This window comes from Misgurnus anguillicaudatus, unplaced genomic scaffold (assembly GCF_027580225.2).
Source record: "Misgurnus anguillicaudatus unplaced genomic scaffold, ASM2758022v2 HiC_scaffold_33, whole genome shotgun sequence".
Lineage (NCBI taxonomy): Eukaryota > Metazoa > Chordata > Actinopteri > Cypriniformes > Cobitidae > Misgurnus > Misgurnus anguillicaudatus.
Genome location: NW_027395283.1, coordinates 9,540,203 through 9,563,569, shown reverse-complemented (window position 1 = coordinate 9,563,569; position 23,367 = coordinate 9,540,203). Strand labels below are relative to the sequence as shown.

The following is a 23,367-nucleotide window of genomic DNA, read 5'->3' as shown; positions in this document are numbered from 1 at the left end:
AGTGGCGTTGCGGAGACTGGAGTTTTGGATAGTGGCGTTGCGGAGACTGGAGTTTTGGATAGTGGCGTTGCGGAGACTGGAGTTTTGGATAGTGGCGTTGCGGAGACTGGAGTTTTGGATAGTGGCGTTGCGGAGGCGTTTTGGATAGTGGCGTTGCGGAGGCGTTTTGGATAGTGGCGTTTTGGAGACTGGCGTTTTGGATAGTGGATATGCGGAGACTGGCGTTTTGGAGACTGGCGTTTTGGATAGTGGATATGCGGAGACTGGCATTTTGGAGACTGGCGTTTTGGATAGTGGATATGCGGAGACTGGCGTTTTGGAGACTGGCGTTTTGGATAGTGGATATGCGGAGACTGGCGTTTTGGAGACTGGCGTTTTGGATAGTGGATATGCGGAGACTGGCGTTTTGGAGACTGGCGTTTTGGAGACTGGCGTTTTGGATAGTGGATATGCGGAGACTGGCGTTTTGGAGACTGGCGTTTTGGATAGTGGATATGCGGAGACTGGCGTTTTGGAGACTGGCGTTTTGGATAGTGGATATGCGGAGACTGGCGTTTTGGAGACTGGCGTTTTGGATAGTGGATATGCGGAGACTGGCGTTTTGGAGACTGGCGTTTTGGATAGTGGATATGCGGAGACTGGCGTTTTGGAGACTGGCGTTTTGGATAGTGGATATGCGGAGACTGGCGTTTTGGAGACTGGCGTTTTGGATAGTGGATATGCGGAGACTGGCGTTTTGGAGACTGGCGTTTTGGATAGTGGATATGCGGAGACTGGCGTTTTGGAGACTGGCGTTTTGGATAGTGGATATGCGGAGACTGGCGTTTTGGAGACTGGCGTTTTGGATAGTGGATATGCGGAGACTGGCGTTTTGGAGACTGGCGTTTTGGATAGTGGATATGCGGAGACTGGCGTTTTGGATAGTGGATATGCGGAGACTGGCGTTTTGGATAGTGGATATGCGGAGACTGGCGTTTTGGATAGTGGATATGCGGAGACTGGCGTTTTGGATAGTGGATATGTGGATACTGGAATTTTGGATACTGGATATGTGGATACTGGAATTTTGGATACTGGGTTACACTTTATTTTGATAGTCCACTTTAGACATTCTACTAACTATAAATAACTTTGCAACTACATGTCAACTAACTTTCAATAATTTGCAAATATACGTCAACTAACTGTCATTAGAGTATTAGTAGACTGTAAGGGTTAGGGTTAGGGAAGAGGTTTGGGTTAGTGGAATAAGTTGACATGCACATGCAAAGATACTTCTAGACAGTTAAATGTCTGTTGAGATATCATTGCAATCAAGTGTTAGTAGATATTAAGCAGACAGTTTACTAAATATCTAAAGATTGGTAGTTGATAAGTATTTTATAAGTAATTGCAAAGTTACTTTATCAGTAAAATGTCTAAAGTGGACTATCGAAATAAAGTGTTACCGGATACTGGAATTTTGGAGACTGGAGTTTTGGAGAGTGGCGTTGCGGAGACTGGAGTTTTGGAGAGTGGCGTTGCGGAGACTGGAGTTTTGGAGAGTGGCGTTGCGGAGACTGGAGTTTTGGAGAGTGGCGTTGCGGAGACTGGAGTTTTGGAGAGTGGCGTTGCGGAGACTGGAGTTTTGGAGAGTGGCGTTGCGGAGACTGGAGTTTTGGAGAGTGGCGTTGCGGAGACTGGAGTTTTGGAGAGTGGCGTTGCGGAGACTGGAGTTTTGGAGAGTGGCGTTGCGGAGACTGGAGTTTTGGAGAGTGGCGTTGCGGAGACTGGAGTTTTGGAGAGTGGCGTTGCGGAGACTGGAGTTTTGGAGAGTGGCGTTGCGGAGACTGGAGTTTTGGAGAGTGGCGTTGCGGAGAGTGGCGTTGCGGAGACTGGCGTTGCGGAGACTGGCGTTGCGGAGACTGGCGTTGCGGAGACTGGCGTTGCGGAGACTGGCGTTGCGGAGACTGGCGTTGCGGAGACTGGCGTTGCGGAGACTGGCGTTGCGGAGACTGGCGTTGCGGAGACTGGCGTTGCGGAGACTGGCGTTGCGGAGACTGGCGTTGCGGAGACTGGCGTTGCGGAGACTGGCGTTGCGGAGACTGGCGTTGCGGAGACTGGCGTTGCGGAGACTGGCGTTGCGGAGACTGGCGTTGCGGAGACTGGCGTTGCGGAGACTGGCGTTGCGGAGACTGGCGTTGCGGAGACTGGCGTTGCGGAGACTGGCGTTGCGGAGACTGGCGTTGCGGAGACTGGCGTTGCGGAGACTGGCGTTGCGGAGACTGGCGTTGCGGAGACTGGCGTTGCGGAGACTGGCGTTGCGGAGACTGGCGTTGCGGAGACTGGCGTTGCGGAGACTGGCGTTGCGGAGACTGGCGTTGCGGAGACTGGCGTTGCGGAGACTGGCGTTGCGGAGACTGGCGTTGCGGAGACTGGCGTTGCGGAGACTGGCGTTGCGGAGACTGGCGTTGCGGAGACTGGCGTTGCGGAGACTGGCGTTGCGGAGACTGGCGTTGCGGAGACTGGCGTTGCGGAGACTGGCGTTGCGGAGACTGGCGTTGCGGAGACTGGCGTTGCGGAGACTGGCGTTGCGGAGACTGGCGTTGCGGAGACTGGCGTTGCGGAGACTGGCGTTTTGGATAGTGGATATGCGGAGACTGGCGTTGCGGAGACTGGCGTTTTGGATAGTGGATATGCGGAGACTGGCGTTTTGGAGACTGGCGTTTTGGATAGTGGATATGCGGAGACTGGCGTTTTGGAGACTGGCGTTTTGGATAGTGGATATGCGGAGACTGGCGTTTTGGAGACTGGCGTTTTGGATAGTGGATATGCGGAGACTGGCGTTTTGGAGACTGGCGTTTTGGATAGTGGATATGCGGAGACTGGCGTTTTGGAGACTGGCGTTTTGGATAGTGGATATGCGGAGACTGGCGTTTTGGAGACTGGCGTTTTGGATAGTGGATATGCGGAGACTGGCGCTTTGGAGACTGGCGTTTTGGATAGTGGATATGCGGAGACTGGCGTTTTGGAGACTGGCGTTTTGGATAGTGGATATGCGGAGACTGGCGTTTTGGAGACTGGCGTTTTGGAGACTGGCGTTTTGGATAGTGGATATGCGGAGACTGGCGTTTTGGAGACTGGCGTTTTGGATAGTGGATATGCGGAGACTGGCGTTTTGGAGACTGGCGTTTTGGATAGTGGATATGCGGAGACTGGCGTTTTGGAGACTGGCGTTTTGGAGACTGGCGTTTTGGATAGTGGATATGCGGAGACTGGCGTTTTGGATAGTGGATATGCGGAGACTGGCGTTTTGGATAGTGGATATGCGGAGACTGGCGTTTTGGATAGTGGATATGTGGATACTGGAATTTTGGATACTGGATATGTGGATACTGGAATTTTGGATACTGGGTTACACTTTATTTTGATAGTCCACTTTAGACATTCTACTAACTATAAATAACTTTGCAACTACATGTCAACTAACTTTCAATAATTTGCAAATATACGTCAACTAACTGTCATTAGAGTATTAGTAGACTGTAAGGGTTAGGGTTAGGGAAGAGGTTTGGGTTAGTGGAATAAGTTGACATGCACATGCAAAGATACTTCTAGACAGTTAAATGTCTGTTGAGATATCATTGCAATCAAGTGTTAGTAGATATTAAGCAGACAGTTTACTAAATATCTAAAGATTGGTAGTTGATAAGTATTTTATAAGTAATTGCAAAGTTACTTTATCAGTAAAATGTCTAAAGTGGACTATCGAAATAAAGTGTTACCGGATACTGGAATTTTGGATACTGGAATTTTGGATACTGGAATTTTGGATACTGGAATTTTGGATACTGGAATTTTGGATACTGGAATTTTGGATACTGGAATTTTGGATACTGGAATTTTGGAGACTGGATATGCGGAGACTGGATATGCGGAGACTGGATATGCGGAGACTGGATATGCGGAGACTGGAGTTTTGGAGAGTGGATATGCGGAGACTGGAGTTTTGGATAGTGGCGTTGCGGAGACTGGAGTTTTGGATAGTGGCGTTGCGGAGACTGGAGTTTTGGATAGTGGCGTTGCGGAGACTGGAGTTTTGGATAGTGGCGTTGCGGAGACTGGAGTTTTGGATAGTGGCGTTGCGGAGACTGGAGTTTTGGATAGTGGCGTTGCGGAGACTGGAGTTTTGGATAGTGGCGTTGCGGAGACTGGAGTTTTGGATAGTGGCGTTGCGGAGACTGGAGTTTTGGATAGTGGCGTTGCGGAGACTGGAGTTTTGGATAGTGGCGTTGCGGAGACTGGAGTTTTGGATAGTGGCGTTGCGGAGACTGGAGTTTTGGATAGTGGCGTTGCGGAGACTGGAGTTTTGGATAGTGGCGTTGCGGAGACTGGAGTTTTGGATAGTGGCGTTGCGGAGACTGGAGTTTTGGATAGTGGCGTTGCGGAGGCGTTTTGGATAGTGGATATGCGGAGACTGGCGTTTTGGAGACTGGCGTTTTGGATAGTGGATATGCGGAGACTGGCGTTTTGGAGACTGGCGTTTTGGATAGTGGATATGCGGAGACTGGCGTTTTGGAGACTGGCGTTTTGGATAGTGGATATGCGGAGACTGGCGTTTTGGAGACTGGCGTTTTGGATAGTGGATATGCGGAGACTGGCGTTTTGGATAGTGGATATGCGGAGACTGGCGTTGCGGAGACTGGCGTTGCGGAGACTGGCGTTGCGGAGACTGGCGTTGCGGAGACTGGCGTTGCGGAGACTGGCGTTGCGGAGACTGGCGTTGCGGAGACTGGATATGCGGAGACTGGCGTTTTGGATAGTGGATATGCGGAGACTGGCGTTGCGGAGACTGGCGTTGCGGAGACTGGCGTTGCGGAGACTGGCGTTGCGGAGACTGGCGTTGCGGAGACTGGCGTTGCGGAGACTGGCGTTGCGGAGACTGGCGTTGCGGATAGTGGATATGCGGAGACTGGCGTTGCGGAGACTGGCGTTGCGGAGACTGGCGTTGCGGAGACTGGCGTTGCGGAGACTGGCGTTGCGGAGACTGGCGTTGCGGAGACTGGCGTTGCGGAGACTGGCGTTGCGGAGACTGGCGTTGCGGAGACTGGCGTTGCGGAGACTGGCGTTGCGGAGACTGGCGTTGCGGAGACTGGCGTTTTGGATAGTGGATATGCGGAGACTGGCGTTGCGGAGACTGGCGTTGCGGAGACTGGCGTTGCGGAGACTGGCGTTGCGGAGACTGGCGTTGCGGAGACTGGCGTTGCGGAGACTGGCGTTGCGGAGACTGGCGTTGCGGAGACTGGCGTTGCGGAGACTGGCGTTGCGGAGACTGGCGTTGCGGAGACTGGCGTTGCGGAGACTGGCGTTGCGGAGACTGGCGTTGCGGAGACTGGCGTTGCGGAGACTGGCGTTGCGGAGACTGGCGTTGCGGAGACTGGCGTTGCGGAGACTGGCGTTGCGGAGACTGGCGTTGCGGAGACTGGCGTTGCGGAGACTGGCGTTGCGGAGACTGGCGTTGCGGAGACTGGCGTTGCGGAGACTGGCGTTGCGGAGACTGGCGTTGCGGAGACTGGCGTTGCGGAGACTGGCGTTGCGGAGACTGCCCTGAGCATCCACAGTCTGATCATGATGAGGGACAGACAGAGTTAACTTCACATCAGCAAGAGCTAAGTGCCAGTGGTAGCAGGACACGTGACATTATTATAATATACACAATATAAATAAAACTTGAGTGAAAATTAATGTAATGCGCAACTACTGTTAGAGAGAGATGTGATGTGTGCCGCGTGCGTGCGTGAGAGAGAGAGAGAGAGAGAGAGAGAGAGAGAGAGAGAGAGAGAGAGAGAGAGAGAGAGAGAGAGAGAGGAGAGAGAGAGAGAGAGAGAGAGAGGTGCGGGCACGATTGAACAGGGGAAACGTAAAAACAATACATAATCCGTCATTTTGTTCATATGGGACATCATTCAAACTGCAAAGTGTTTGCTTATATTTTTGTGCAGTCACATAAAACAAAACATTGTGCTTTTGTCAATCTTTAACTTACAACTGTCATCAAACCAAAAATCACACACACCAAAGCAAAAAATATTCATCCAACCCCATTTAAAAACTGTGTCTGTGGGTTTTCATTTCTTTCATTGACTTTATTGTATATGATAGGTTGTAGTGAGCTCACATTTTCTGCTACAATCAAGACTAAACGGTTGCTACGACTCTAAACGTGCTAATATATAAGACGGGGCTAAATAATTGACCAAATATTAGTATAATCAAAAAATCCTAGCTTGCACTGTCTGAGTGCAGTTTTTCCTTGTCTTTTTTTGTGTTTAGTATTGTGGAATTGACAAAGACCTGGTGGTTGTTTGTGAAAGCTTTATATACAAAATTAATAGGGCCTAAACATTTTCATTATTTCACAGCCTTATTATACATCAAAGTGTAATATGACATTGACAAAATATTAAATAATTTTAATCTGAAAGTCTGACAGTATTGTGGCAGTATCAGGACATCCTTGTGTCAGTTGCGAAAGGCCGGATGATGGGCCTATTTGTGAAAAAGTCCAGGGCTGGTTTTTAGCCCCAGTCCGTCCCTGTTTAAAGCGAACGAAGTGTGAGATGTCATTTTTAACCGTCTGTTAACAAATTACACTGTAAACATTAATTACAGCTTTAACTTGTTTTTAACTTTGCAAATAAAGATATAAGCAGGATAATCCACAGCTAGCCATGCATTTAAGGATTTTAATGCACGACGTAGAGGCGAAGAACCACCCTTATGCTACATATATTTTCAACTTCAAAAACAAATATTTTATAAAATTAACTTGTATTTATTTATTTATTTACTTGTAAAACTAATAATATAAAAAATAATAACAAATAATATAAACTGCAACATCGGCTGCGCATCGGGTGAAGATCATAAATATTAAAAAAGCGTCTGCTACGATTACAAGTCATCATTCTATATATGTGACATTTCAGCACTTGACAGACGGATAGCTACTAGTAAGTAGCACTTAAAGCACGCTACGTGGAATCGTATTTAAGTCCATCTTTAAGAAACGCACGTGAAAGAATAACGAGCATTCGTCAAGTAACTTCTAGAAAGCGCTCTTAAGTGCTAAGATCAATCGTTATCGGGGAACTCAGCCCAGCCCATTTTTAGGACCATGAAAAACAGCCATATAGACACAAATTAATTGTGTGAAAAATAACAGGTTTTTACACACAAAACAGGGGCGTTGCTAGACAAAACTCTACTGGGGCACAGGCCCCCCATTTTTTGTTGACTGTTTTTTGAAAGCCTTCTGTGTGCAACACTTCTATACAATGTCCTTGCTTAACCCACTATTCTACAGTGCAACAGGTACTGCGAAAGATACATACAACTGTAATCTTCATCATACCTAACATTATTAACATGTTTGGAGTCATAAATGGCATAACGTGTTTGGAAATAATGACAGCAGAAAAATATTTTCTACATTATACAATGATAGCAATGATTAATAACTTATTTTTACAAGAATATTTTATGAAACCAGTCATTTTATGACTGCTATACTAAATAATCTCAGTCATAGTTACTGTTAACTGTTATGTAAGTTAGTGTCGTAGAGTTAAATATTAGTAAACTAAATATTAATTTATTATCTGAAAATAAAGAACAGTATAACACATACATCTGTGGATTTTCTCAGCAACAATGCAATTCTATAGACTTGACAAGAGGTTTTCCTGAGATTTTTCCTCTAATGTTTGAGACCTGACAGGGTGAGGATGTAGTTTGTCTTACCTCCCTTAAACTCATCATCTCTCCTTTCTTCTTCCCTTTCCCTGCTTTGCACAAAACATTTTGTGTCCATCTAAAGAAGCCAATAAAGATCGAGTCAAAATAATATTAGCATTATTATTTAGAAACTTACTTTAGTTTTGTTACGCTTTCATAAGCACTAGCGTGGCGTCACCTTTTGAATGCGGTTGTGCGCTGTGAACGCAAAAGGCAAGCATGCGGCCATGGATACGTGCATGCACGCGTCAATGTGACTGCTTCGTCGCTTTTACAAGCCTAAATTGGGTAACTACTTTGCATAAAGATCCGTTTTTGCCGCGATTGTAAAGGATTGCACTAGTGAACTGCTAAAATTTAAACTTGAGATTTACACGGGGGCACAAAAGATTTACACTGGGGCACGTGCCCCAGTAAAAGGGGTCTAGCGACACCCCTGACGCGAAACATGAAAATGTGTGCATGAAAAACTGTGTGCACAAGAAATGTGAACATTTATACACTGTAAACACAACCAAAGCTTCATGAACACAGGAAAAACGGGACCTTAACACAGGTGAAAAAAAATCTCTGCATGACTGAATCAGACATGTTCAAACATACCCTGGTGAAAAAATAGTATGCTAAATATATTTAATTTTGATATACTTAAGTATACTTGCAGTCACACTAAATGACCAGTATACTTAAAGTGTGCTATTGATTAGTTTATTTAAAGAGTGCTATTTTGGAACATCTAATTTTGTACTTAATATATTTTAATTGTATATTAATTGTAACAAAGTACAACTTTAAGTGTATTTAGTGTACTTTTGTGTGCTAAAGTGGAACAACTTTAAGTGTACAATTTAAGCACATGACTGTGTTTGTGCTAAATTCATGCTTGATAAGTGGATTTAGAGTGTGTTTTATTTATGTAAGGAGTAGGGGAGAGCGGGGTTGGTTGTCACAATTTTTACTCATCCATGAATTGCTCATCTTCAAAAAATATTTCAGCAGTATTTCCTACATGAAATGAAACTTTGGAGTCTTGGCTTTAAATGTGTATACTTTTTACTTTTCGAATGTATTGTAACATGAAGTAATTAACCATCAAAGACACTGACACAATGTGACAACCAACCCCATCACGGGGTTGGTTGTCACAGGGTATGGGGTTGGTTGTCCCTATAGAGGTTCAATAGGATTTCAGTGATAAATTGGGATCTGAAAAGATAATGTGTAAATTTTGTTTTTTTAAGCTAGAAATTGCAAATAAGTTTTAATATGAATCCACCGATATGATAATTGTTATTAATGCCCATTAATGTTTAAACAATGGTATTAAAGTGGGTGATCAGTTACTTGAATAGGCTTAATGCCCAGCTGCACTATGAACTTCAGCCAGCTCCTTGATTCCTGTCTGCCATTATTGGACAAACTGATTAATCCAGGTGTGTCTGATTATTGTTGTTGTGACTACTGAGGTAAGCCACACCTGGATTAATCAGTTTGTCCAATAATGGCAGACAGGAAACAAGAAGCTGGCTGAAGTTCAGGAAGTAGTGCAGCTGAGCATTATGTTTAAGTTAATTAATGTGTACAGCTGAAAGCGGTATGCATTTGACACAAAAACTATTTAAAAAAAACTCATATTCCCCTTACGAAAATTAACCATGTTTTTTGTGGTAAAAGTTTAGTAACCATGTTTTTTTTTTTGGTGTATTTATTATTAGCAAAACCATGTTTATTTTGTGGTAAAACAGTTAATTGGTTTATCCAATGCTTAGTGAAGTTAAAGTGTACCTTATTATGTTGATAGTATATTACAAATGTATACATCTACAATATAAAATGTAACTGAACATACTGCTCTCTCGTAATTTTAAGCCTGCGTTATTTCTCCATAAAATAATATACATTTGTACACCCCATATACTTTCAAAATGTACTTAAAATATACTGTTTCTAAAGAATACTAAATGTATTTTAGAAATATACTGTCAGTGCATTATTATAATGATAACTTTAAGCATACCGATAGAGTGTACCTAAAATACATTTTAAAATAAGTTTAAATTTAGTATACTTTAGAAAAATACACTTAAAGTTTTGTGCAATTTTTAAAGTATAATTTTAGAATATATACTAAAGTATAATTATTTTGAAGTATGTTAAAAGTTTAATTGTAAAAAAAACGTGCAAATATGTTGTAAGCATACTTTAAATATGTTTAAAGAAAGTACATTTCTTTGTAAGTATATTTGTAATGTACTATTGCAAAGTTAAATATACTTGAAATACAATAGAGTATATTTGTTTTTCACCAGGGTATGGGTGAGTCTTTAAAATCAAGACCATATCTGAGTGGAGGTCCTCTTGCAAAACAAAAACCTTACCCTAATACGTTTAAAAAACACGTCATTTTATAAACATATAATCCATTTGGCGCATGCCTGATCAGTTCTGCGTTATTGACTCCTTGTTTAAGAAACTGCAATTGAAAATAGCTTATAAATGAGCACCGTATAATATAGTTGCGAAACAACATCTAAAGTGCATTACAACACCAAATAGTTCAGAATAAACCTATATTAGTCCATTCTAATACTGTTAAGATGTTTTATAATAAACGGAGAATTTAGATTTATTACATCAGCTTTAGTAAACTCAAGCTGGGCGTACACGGTGCGAATTCTGACAGTCTGAACGTCAGAGCTCTCACACACAACACGAGTGAGTTTATGCGAAAATCATTCGGAAGCAGTAACACACGACAAGATTTTACTGTAGCCTACTACTTCAATACTGACATAAGCATTTTAGGTGTGTGTGGATGAACTAGGCTACTTTTCGTTGTGGCAGAAATCAAACAAGAATAGATATTGGCAAAGCTATTGGCTTAAGTGCAGAGAACAGCATGGAATTAATGTTCTTTTGCATTTCTGTTTATGCATTTCGACATTGCAATAGGTCTAGAGGGCTGTGGAGGTGAAGGAATTTCCTTGCCAGCGATTTTTCGTGACTAACTAGCACAGTTTACCAACCTAATAATAGCAATATATTTACTTTGCACTGTACAATCATGATAAATTATGTAACATTGTTGCTTTTTTGATATGATAGTTTAAAAACAAATTAAGTGGGCATTATTTATTTTTAAATGCAGGAAGAGCAATGTAAGGTACGTTAACGTTACACGTCTTTTCCCTTTATGATTAAAGCATTGACAAGAAATCTAAAGCCAAATATTAATTTACAAAAATAAATTTAATATAAAGCACATTGTTAAGGCTTGTCAGCTCCAAATGTATGGATCGTCGGTCATACAATATTCAATATATTCAATATATGTCACAATATTAAGCCGTATTTGTGCACCTGTAAATGGACAAAATAAATGCCACAAACATCGCATATTAATATATGGCATTTTTCATAGTATATAAATCAACTATACATTTTTTAGTCACAACTATAACTATACAACTATACAAATATGGTATGACAACAAATTAATCATTATTTAAATGAAGTTTCAGGGATAGCATATACATTTTTAGTCATTAACATTGTCAGAAATTGACAATTCCATTTCAGAACAAGCCAAGGCTACCATAACAATTTACATTGTGCTATATAATGTGTTCCTTTGGTCGAAAATGTGTATAATGTACAACACACAAAAAATACCAAATATAAAACGTTTAATATAATAAAATATTAATATAACATCTTAACTCTTGTGTTCGTTGACAATTTATTTCACATTATTATACGTGTATAAAGTGTAAAACAAAGGCATAGCTTAAATTAAACATGGACATTTTTATTCTCTGTGGACAGCCCTTTTACTATCTATTCATTTATAAAACTGTATACTGTACAGCGACTTTGGCACAGTCTGGATTACACAAAAACTCCGACATTCTTTGCACAACCTGTACTGTATACATCATGGGTCTCCGCACGAAGTCTATGAATTTTAATATGTATTACATATCTTTAGTTGGCTTTTTATGTACCTTTACATTACAATTATAAAACATTAAAACTATTGAAACAAAAATTAACCCTCAGTTTTATGCATTGTGGTAGCCCTTGCTCACAAAAAGTAGATAATCAAAACAGCAGTATAAAACACTTTTTCTCGCACATACAGCTGTGACCAGACATCCCAAAAACACAGAGGTTTTTCAGGCAAAGAAGAGGTCGCCCGATAAATCAAGAGGAGAACATAAAATGCGTTAAGTTGTACTACCGGTGTTAATACCCGTCGGCAAATCAAACAGTGTATAACTCCCAAAACTGAACACCTACAAAACTGAAACTATCATCATTTTGTCCAGCTTGATTTGTGATTTTTTCATCACAGTACAGTTTTTCACCGTAAATTTTACGTTAAGCCGTTTAATGAAAAAACACCTTTCAACGTCTACTTTAAAAGAACACGCAGTCAGAAATCATGTCAATTTACTTGTTTTAGGCTACTTGAATTTTGAGATAGCCAAGATTACTCTATACTCCAAATATATTTCAAAATATACAAAAAAGGCCAAAAAATATATTCGATGAAATTTATTTTGGAACGTTTACAAAAACATTTTTCATCGATATATTTTTTGCCCATTTTTGTACATTTTTAAATATTTAAAAAATAAATACATTTTAAAGCATTAATTATTTTTAACCCTCCATATATTTCAATCGAAGGAAATATATTCACGTCCATTGAAAGAAAAACTGTTATGAACCTGTAAACGTTTTAAAAAGGTTTGAATTAAATATTTTCAACTTCAAAAACATACTTTATAAAATTAACTTGTATTTAGCGTATATTTAAAATATATTTTGGCAAAGAATACATTTTGTATACAAATGTATTTGCTTACCTTGGAAAACTTATATTTTGAAATATATGTTGATAAATGAAGGTTAAAACTAAATGGGCTATATTTCAAAATTAAAAAATATATTAAACTGACCATTACTTTCTACAAAATGTATTTAGCATACATTTAAAAAATATATTTTGGCCACAGAATTTTTTTTTTTTTTTTGCCGTATGGGTGTAATGGATCCATCTACACACTCATACCATTTAAACGAGAGAGTTTACTCGTCTGTGACTCGTAGAAACGTTTGGTCCGTTTGGAAATATTGCCTTGTGAATGCGAACCGAACCAAAATGAAATTACAACATTGTAGCGATTTAATCCCAGGTTTCGGAACAAAGCAACAGGGTCTTCTTTCGAGTTTATTGGCCGTCGGCAAATCAAACTTAAATGGTGCACCGGAGTTGTTTTGTGAAATAAAAAACAAACTGAACATAAAACACGTTATGTTTAAATACCTGTGATAAGCGTTTGTTGGCGTCTGATCAGTTGGTCTTCCGGACGTGTTTCCTCTTCGGCTGGCCAAACTCGACTGCAACCAGCGGCCCGGCTAAATAGTGCCAGTGTCGTTTCACGCAGGCGCAAAGCAGGTGCAGACCGACGAGTCTATTTTTTTGTCATAAGGGGGGAGTACAAAACTGTAGATTATTTAAAATAATCCTACTTATTTGGACACTTTTAGACGTAATTTGTCAGAATATTTAATCCCTTCAATTTTATATGACTCCATCATTCAAAATAATCTCACCTCTGTGCTACAAGACCTACCTTTTGCGAGTGCTACCTTTTGCAAGTAGACGTCACACTTACCTCACAACAAGCTGCGCGTGCAATGTGGTGGCAGAAAAACCTTGGAAATGAATTATACACGAGTCTCGAGATTATTTTGTATGATGTCATATAAAATTGAAGGGATTTAATATTCTAACAAGTTACGTCTAAAAGGGTCCAAATAAGTACGATTTTTTTTAATAATCTAGAGTTTTGTACTCCCCCCTTATGTAAAAAAAAAATAGACTCGTCGGTCTGCACCTGGTTTGCGCCTGCGTGAAACGACACTGACACTATTTAGCCGGCCGCTGGTTGTATTCGAGATTGGCCAGCCGAAGAGGAAACACGTCCGGAAGACCAACTGATCAGACGCCAACAAAAGCTTAACACAGGTATTTAAACATAACTTGTTTTATGTTCAGTTTGTTTTTTATTTCACAAACAACTCCGGTGCACCATTTAAGTTTGATTTGCCGACGGCTAGTGATGGCTAGTGATGGGAGAAACGAAGCTTTTCGAAGCTTCGAATCAATTGAACCAATTGCTTTGAAAATTGATTCAGTTTTTCGAAGCAGTTCGAAACACCACACACGCTGGCGACCCCTGCTGGTCAAAATAGTGTAAAGCAGATGTGTCGAAACATTTTACACTTTTTTTACAAAATAATAGCAAGATTTTTATTAAAAAGTTTTAAAAAAGTATTTAACTTAATTAAGACATAGTTAAAAGTGTTTTATGTGTTTTTAGTTTTATTTAGGGCAATCAAATGAATAAAACTAACTACCCTTTTAATTATGCACATTGTTGTCATTAAATCTGTCTATAAACAAAAAGTAGACAACATGGCAGTGTTATTAGTCAGAAGGATAAATGTTTTACGAACTTTCATAATAAAACTGACCCGAGTTCACCTAAACTTATTAGACACTGGTCATGTGATCAACTCCCCCTAGTGGTGAACCATCGGATTTTCGAAACGTTTCGAAACAGTTATGACGTAATGAAGCCTCGTTTGCTAAAATTACGTGACTTGGGCCAGTTTGAAACAAGCTCCGAACCACTGATTCGAAACAAAAGATTCGTAAATGTTTCGAATTCTCATGAAGCAGTGCTTCGAAAACGACCAACACTAACACGAGTAAAGGAGCACGATAACTCACTAGAAAATGTATTGTTGTGCTGTCAAGTGTCAGAATATGAATGCTAATATAATATTATTTTATAAAACATCGTGGTCGAAGACACCATTTGAAGATAAACGTAGGTGTACGCCCTTTAAACGGACAGACTGGAGTGATGAAATCATCTGGAAATCTTTTAATAATTAGAATAGAAAATAATTAGAGAAACCGTCTGGTCTTCTATCGAAGTCTGTTCCCTCTGTGTGTTTATTATAGCGTTTCTCTACTTTCTGCACTTTGATATATATTTTACTGTAAGATAATAATATTTATCACAAACAACAGCTTTTTGTGTAACTTCAAAGTGTTTTCTGTAAAATGATATAAAGAAATTGCATTTATTCTGTGGGTATGGGGACACTTCAAAGTTTTTAGGCAGGAATTGAATACAAAACTGGTATTATTCCTTCCTTCAGTGGAATAGAATAACTTTTGCATAGATTATGATAGAGACAAAAATAACTCTCTGCAGGTTTCTCGACCACTGCAGGGCCAAAGTTATACAGACTTTTGAAAAAATAAATAAAAAGTGCCTATTTATTTTTGTGTTTATTAGAGGACTGACAACACATACAACCATGTTTAGCACTTTCAACAGTGTTTTATAAAATCTGGAGGGGTTTCCTGTAAAATGACATCAAAATTTTACATTTATTCTACTGTATGTGGTTATGAGAGGCTTTTAAATTTGGTCATGCCACATTCAGGCAGAAATTCAGAAAAATTTCTCCGAGTGCATCAGGTTAATTTATCTAAAAAATAAATCCCAGTGTTTGGTATGCAAAGTGAAGTTAAGACAAAAAATAAGATAAAAATAAAGAACATCAAATTTATTCAATTCAATTTATATAGCGCTTTTCACAATTTGTAATTGTTGCAAAGCAGTTTTACAATAATAATCACAAAATCCTATTAGCTTAGGGGCCGTTCACATGTAAATCAAGTTGTCACACAGTGGCTATGTTTACATGCAGAAAATTTTGTCAATCCGACTGAATTTAATACGATTGAAGGTTACGACGATACAGTTTACATGCACCCTAAACATTGCAATCTGATTAAAATGTTTGTTTACATCTACATTCTTTAGAATCTGAACCGAACGTCTGCGCAAGCGCACAGCCAGGGTTGCCAGATTTGCGTATCAGAACCATCCCAAATGGACATTCAAAACTAGCCCAAAAGCATTCCAATGACTATTCACATACAGTCAAGCTCAAAACTATTCATACCCTTTGTAAATATGATCAAAGAAGGCTGTGTAAATAAATCTGCATCGTTAATAATTTTGATCTTTACTTTAAAAAAATCAACAGAAATCCCACCTTTCATTGAAAAGAATAATTTTAAAATGGGGGAAAATCTAATTGAGAGAAATATTTTTCTCTAATACACACTGCTCACAATTAATCATACCCTTTAATTAAATTCTTTTTGCAACCTTTTCCCAAGAGAACAGCTCTGAGTCTTCACCATGCCTGATGAGTTTGGAGAACAAGAGATCAGAGACCATTCCTTCATGCAGAATCTCTTCAGATTCCAGCTCCATGTTGGTGATTCTTCTCTTCAGTTCATCCCATTCATTTTCTTTAGGGTTCAGGTCAAGGGGATTGTCATGTCTAAAGCTTCATTTTGTGCTCAGTGACTCATTTTTGTGTTAGTTTTGATGTTTGTTTGGGATCATTGCCCTGAAGGTAGATCAAACCATGGTCCATTATGTGATTTCTAACAGGGACAGTCAGGTTTTTATTTTTTATCTGTTGGTATTTCATAGAATCCATGATGCCATGTATCTGATCAAGATGTCTAGGACCTCCAGCAGAAAAATAGGCCCACAACATTAAAGATACAGCAGTATATTTCATTTTACCCCATGTGTTCACAAAACTAATGTTGAGTGTTTGCTGCTAAAAACTCTTATTTTTGCTTCATCTGACCATAGAACATTTGAAAAGTAACTGATACTACTGGAACTTCAAATGGGACGGATTTTATGGTCAGATGAAACAAAAAAAAAGCTTTTTAAGCAGCAAACACTAAACATTAGTTTGGTGCATGCACACAGAGGAACCCCCATGTGTAAAATGAAATATACGGCTGTATCTTTAATGTTGTGGGCCTGTTTTTCTGCTGGAGGTCCTGGGCTGCGTTCCCCGAAACCTTCTTAGCTCTACGTCGTTCTTAAGTTGTACCTTAAGCTGTACCTTATCGTTAATACGTGTTTCCCGAAATGTTCTTAGTTACGTATCCCTTCTGTAAGTCGTTCGTTCGGAGGGTTGGTCTGGAGCACTCTTAGCTTTACCTTATCCCACTTGACTCCGCTAGGGGCCATGACTGTGATAAAAGTTTGTGTATATTGCAGTCTATATAACTAAATATCTGTTTAAAAAAAAAGTTGAAGTACACTCCGTGTTAAATTAGGCAATTTTTTTTTATTTAAACATCAGCTTCGAACTATTATTACAGGCTAAAGAAACTATTAAAAAAAACATTTTGGGTGGAGGAGTTGATGAAACTATGGCAGGCAGCTATACAGCGAATCTTACTAGTTCATTTGTGCATTTCAAATCCGTTAAATCTTTAGTTTACCGGCTATTTTAGCTGCAATAAAACAAATCAAGTAAAATCGCATGCCACGGGAGCACATTCATCACGAATCTCTTAATTGTTGATTTTCCTAACTATTATTATTGATGTTAAGTCGACTTTGCATCGAAGTTTTTTAATGTTTTCTAACTTTGAGGCAGCTGCATGTCATATTCTTTATAAAACACTCAAAAGAAAATGCATCACTTGATTATTGCTTTTATAAGGTCAACAAATTTTCCACATTAAAACTAATCAAAGCTAAAATCTAAAGCAATCATAATATATATTCATATATCATATAATATATATTTTTGCTATATTTAAGGTAAACAAACAGGCGCAGCTCCAGAAATGCGTCCATTACGGCGCATTCACACGGAGCGCCAGCGTTAACGCTTCCCATTCACTTTTAATGGGTGACGTCATGCGTTGCTGAACTGAATTGCGGAGCCGTAACGCTCTGCTGCGTTACGGCTCTGCACTCCGCCGTCCGCCAATACCCACCGGATCCGTATTTGTTGCAGAGCGGCTGCGTGTTGAAGTGACGAGGACCCGTGAGTCTTCGCAAATTCACATGAAGATCGCGCGATATCTAGTTCTGTCTCCGCCCATTATGATGTTAAATTATGACGTTATTACAAACCAGCCCAGATCACAACACAAGATCTCGTGAATTCAGGTATGATCACGCGATAAAGTCATGGCTCCGCCCTGCGGAGCTGTCCGGCATCCGTCAAAAATAGAAGCTCTGCGTATTTGTGCCGGAGGGCTGCGGATGGCCGGAGCTGTGACGGATTCGGAACGCAGTCAGTGGAAATACACACATTGACTTGAATGGAAACCGATTGACTCCGCCACCGTTCCGCAACGGATCCGCAGCCGTTCCGCAGTCGGTGGAAATCCGGGGTGAGTGCCGTTGCTCGCGGCCGAAGTTTAACATTTCTCAACTTTTCAAGCGGCAACGCGTGCGTCAGCCAATCAGATCGCCTTATGCAAATTACCTAGACAGAGCCAGCCAATTACGTTTATGGAAGAATGGAGCATGTGTAGCGGCCACTGTGATTGGCTGTTGGCCACGCTTCAGACAAGCCTTCCATTAAGCGTTAACGCTTACGCCCTGTGTGAATGCGCCGTGTGAATGAATTGCGGGTTTTGCACGGATTTGATATAAAATAAAATGTTGAATTTAGTTGTTTGCAATTTGAAATATTTTTACAAGATATTCATATTCCTAACAAATGTAACAAACTATTTCTGAAATGTTTCTTTAATAAAGAACACCGCTATCTCATAACGCAGCGAAACCTATTACATAAAGTGAACAAGTGATTGTCGAGCAATCAATATCAACCTATTCAGCACCATCGCCATGGACAGCACCTGGTAACGTCGTACGTATTATTTCATCTAACTTAAAAAGTTTCATTTTTACAAACTCATAAATATCTGAAAGTTCTAAATACTCAACAAGGTTAATTAATTTGAACTAATTGTAATGATTTAAGTTAACAGTACTAAATACAATTAATTACTTTGAGCATTCGGGTTTACAGTGTGTTTGAAGATATATTATATAAAACTACTGTTATTAAAGAATTATAGAGTATTTCTTTGTATTTAAGTCCAAGTTCAAAATGAACAGTGGCATGTAAGATTAGTCTTGCATATTTAGTTCACTCCAAAATGGTCTAGTATTGTCACTTAACTTATGCTGCTTGACTTCTCAGCATAAAGATCATTATGAAATTAATATTAAATATTTCAAATTTAGAAGTAGATAAAGGCTACCCCATGCCATCTAATAAAGAAGTGGGTACTCCGTGTGTGCCGTGTACCCAGCACTACACCATATGGCATCACTATATAACTACTGTTATTAAAAAATTATATCGTATTTAAGTCCAATTTCAAAATAAAACTATATAAACCGCTCCATTGTGAAATGGTTTATATACATTCACAATGGAGCGGTTTATAGAGTTTTATTTTGAACTTGCATTGCCCCCTTAGATCTGATTTGTGCCCCCTCTGTTTCACTTTTGTATTCGTGGTTAAAATGTTCAACCTTTTGTTTTAAATAATAATTTAACCTTATCCCCATATGGGATTTAAAATGTTCAGTGACATTACTGTCACATTCAAACGTCTTTCGCGCTGAGCCAGACGGACGAGCTCAGCGCTATCATATAGCAACACTATGCAGAGTTTTCAACCTCATAATGTTTATTTTAGATTTCAGACATTTAAATACATATAAGCACTGGTAAAACAATAGCCTACATTTAGTTTGTAAAATACACACTGATGTCTGTGGATGCAGCAATACAAATCTATTCAAATAAGATGGTAATTTGCAAATAATAAATAAATATTATTTTCAAATAATAATAATTTGCCGACGTATGTTATTCATATCAGACAAACACAGTGGAAGTATAAAGTTTACTTTATTGTAATAAAGGTTAAAGATGTTGATGCGCACCTCCCTTGTGAAAATACGTGTGCATAAGTGTACTTTTATAAAGTGTACTTATTACATAAATATAATAATCTTTAAGTATATACACTTAAGTGTGAATTAAATGCAATCTTTTCGGCGCACTGAATGCACATTAAGTGCAATTAATTTCAAGTATATCATATATGAAGTTGAAAGAAAATGTAATAAGTTGCCTACAGGCATGCCACGGGAGCACATTCATCACGAATCTCTTAATTGTTGATTTTCCTAACTATTATTATTGATGTTAAGTCGACTTTGCATCGAAGTTTTTTAATGTTTTCTAACTTTGAGGCAGCTGCATGTCATATTCTTTATAAAACACTCAAAAGAAAATGCATCACTTGATTATTGCTTTTATAAGGTCAACAAATTTTCCACATTAAAACTAATCAAAGCTAAAATCTAAAGCAATCATAATATATATTCATATATCATATAATATATATTTTTGCTATATTTAAGGTAAACAAACAGGCGCAGCTCCAGAAATGCGTCCATTACGGCGCATTCACACGGAGCGCCAGCGTTAACGCTTCCCATTCACTTTTAATGGGTGACGTCATGCGTTGCTGAACTGAATTGCGGAGCCGTAACGCTCTGCTGCGTTACGGCTCTGCACTCCGCCGTCCGCCAATACCCACCGGATCCGTATTTGTTGCAGAGCGGCTGCGTGTTGAAGTGACGAGGACCCGTGAGTCTTCGCAAATTCACATGAAGATCGCGCGATATCTAGTTCTGTCTCCGCCCATTATGATGTTAAATTATGACGTTATTACAAACCAGCCCAGATCACAACACAAGATCTCGTGAATTCAGGTATGATCACGCGATAAAGTCATGGCTCCGCCCTGCGGAGCTGTCCGGCATCCGTCAAAAATAGAAGCTCTGCGTATTTGTGCCGGAGGGCTGCGGATGGCCGGAGCTGTGACGGATTCGGAACGCAGTCAGTGGAAATACACACATTGACTTGAATGGAAACCGATTGACTCCGCCACCGTTCCGCAACGGATCCGCAGCCGTTCCGCAGTCGGTGGAAATCCGGGGTGAGTGCCGTTGCTCGCGGCCGAAGTTTAACATTTCTCAACTTTTCAAGCGGCAACGCGTGCGTCAGCCAATCAGATCGCCTTATGCAAATTACCTAGACAGAGCCAGCCAATTACGTTTATGGAAGAATGGAGCATGTGTAGCGGCCACTGTGATTGGCTGTTGGCCACGCTTCAGACAAGCCTTCCATTAAGCGTTAACGCTTACGCCCTGTGTGAATGCGCCGTGTGAATGAATTGCGGGTTTTGCACGGATTTGATATAAAATAAAATGTTGAATTTAGTTGTTTGCAATTTGAAATATTTTTACAAGATATTCATATTCCTAACAAATGTAACAAACTATTTCTGAAATGTTTCTTTAATAAAGAACACCGCTATCTCATAACGCAGCGAAACCTATTACATAAAGTGAACAAGTGATTGTCGAGCAATCAATATCAACCTATTCAGCACCATCGCCATGGACAGCACCTGGTAACGTCGTACGTATTATTTCATCTAACTTAAAAAGTTTCATTTTTACAAACTCATAAATATCTGAAAGTTCTAAATACTCAACAAGGTTAATTAATTTGAACTAATTGTAATGATTTAAGTTAACAGTACTAAATACAATTAATTACTTTGAGCATTCGGGTTTACAGTGTGTTTGAAGATATATTATATAAAACTACTGTTATTAAAGAATTATAGAGTATTTCTTTGTATTTAAGTCCAAGTTCAAAATGAACAGTGGCATGTAAGATTAGTCTTGCATATTTAGTTCACTCCAAAATGGTCTAGTATTGTCACTTAACTTATGCTGCTTGACTTCTCAGCATAAAGATCATTATGAAATTAATATTAAATATTTCAAATTTAGAAGTAGATAAAGGCTACCCCATGCCATCTAATAAAGAAGTGGGTACTCCGTGTGTGCCGTGTACCCAGCACTACACCATATGGCATCACTATATAACTACTGTTATTAAAAAATTATATCGTATTTAAGTCCAATTTCAAAATAAAACTATATAAACCGCTCCATTGTGAAATGGTTTATATACATTCACAATGGAGCGGTTTATAGAGTTTTATTTTGAACTTGCATTGCCCCCTTAGATCTGATTTGTGCCCCCTCTGTTTCACTTTTGTATTCGTGGTTAAAATGTTCAACCTTTTGTTTTAAATAATAATTTAACCTTATCCCCATATGGGATTTAAAATGTTCAGTGACATTACTGTCACATTCAAACGTCTTTCGCGCTGAGCCAGACGGACGAGCTCAGCGCTATCATATAGCAACACTATGCAGAGTTTTCAACCTCATAATGTTTATTTTAGATTTCAGACATTTAAATACATATAAGCACTGGTAAAACAATAGCCTACATTTAGTTTGTAAAATACACACTGATGTCTGTGGATGCAGCAATACAAATCTATTCAAATAAGATGGTAATTTGCAAATAATAAATAAATATTATTTTCAAATAATAATAATTTGCCGACGTATGTTATTCATATCAGACAAACACAGTGGAAGTATAAAGTTTACTTTATTGTAATAAAGGTTAAAGATGTTGATGCGCACCTCCCTTGTGAAAATACGTGTGCATAAGTGTACTTTTATAAAGTGTACTTATTACATAAATATAATAATCTTTAAGTATATACACTTAAGTGTGAATTAAATGCAATCTTTTCGGCGCACTGAATGCACATTAAGTGCAATTAATTTCAAGTATATCATATATGAAGTTGAAAGAAAATGTAATAAGTTGCCTACAGGCATGGCTGCAGGATGAAATGACTGAGGGGGCATTTGAAATTGTTGAGGGGGCTTAACTTATACCAGAGGCGATTCTAGGGTTAGAGCTTGCAACCACCCACCTTTTTTTCCATACAAAAACCAATAATGTGTCTATTGTAGGGGTGTGACGAGACACTTAATCCACGAGACGAGACGAGACACGAGATTGGGTTCACGAGAACGAGACGAGACGATATTTTTACACTTTTTAAGAAACCCTCGATGATAAAATAAATGAACAAGAAACTGAAATCATGTTGTTTTTAAATGTTTTAACTAATCAAGGACTGGCCCTAACAATTATTTTACTAACTGATAATGAAGTAATTTGTTATTTTTGGGTAATAAAAATAGACCCAAGTGAGCAGTAGCCTTTAAAATTACATAATAACGAAGATGCAATAATAATTGGTTCAAATAAAGTATTAAAACCAAGTTACATTAAACAACATTACATTAACAAATTACATTTGTGGTCTATAAATAAAAAGCATTATGTATATATTATAACAAATGCCTGCAGGGGGAGATAGTTGACTCGTCTCGCAGACGCTATCTTTACTTTCACTTTAGACGGAGAGAAACGCTTATTTTTTAGCCAAACAATGTTTAAATCCATTTGAATATTTAATATACGTCCATTTCTTTACAATAGAAATGAACATGCAGACATTAAATCATGTAAACTCTGTGATGGTTTAATCTGCTGAGACTTCACATCTGACACTGATCATCAGACAAACACAACACGTCTCAGACTTCATACGAGCTCCCAAACGAACATTATTGGAAACCCAAACAAAAAAGCAAATGCAGTAAAAGACAGAATATAATG

The 23,367-nt window shown here is 39.2% G+C and overlaps 1 long non-coding RNA gene across 1 annotated transcript in view; it reads right to left on the bottom strand.

Moving 5' to 3' along the window:
• LOC141363239 (uncharacterized) overlaps window positions 1–7,980 on the bottom strand; it is a 37,903-nt gene extending 29,923 nt beyond the window's left edge. Inside the window, exon 1 of the long non-coding RNA XR_012368772.1 lies at window positions 7,783–7,980. This is a non-coding gene — a long non-coding RNA (uncharacterized lncRNA). The remainder of the gene's footprint in view (window positions 1–7,782) is intronic.
• Between the last annotated feature and the right edge of the window lie 15,387 nt (window positions 7,981–23,367).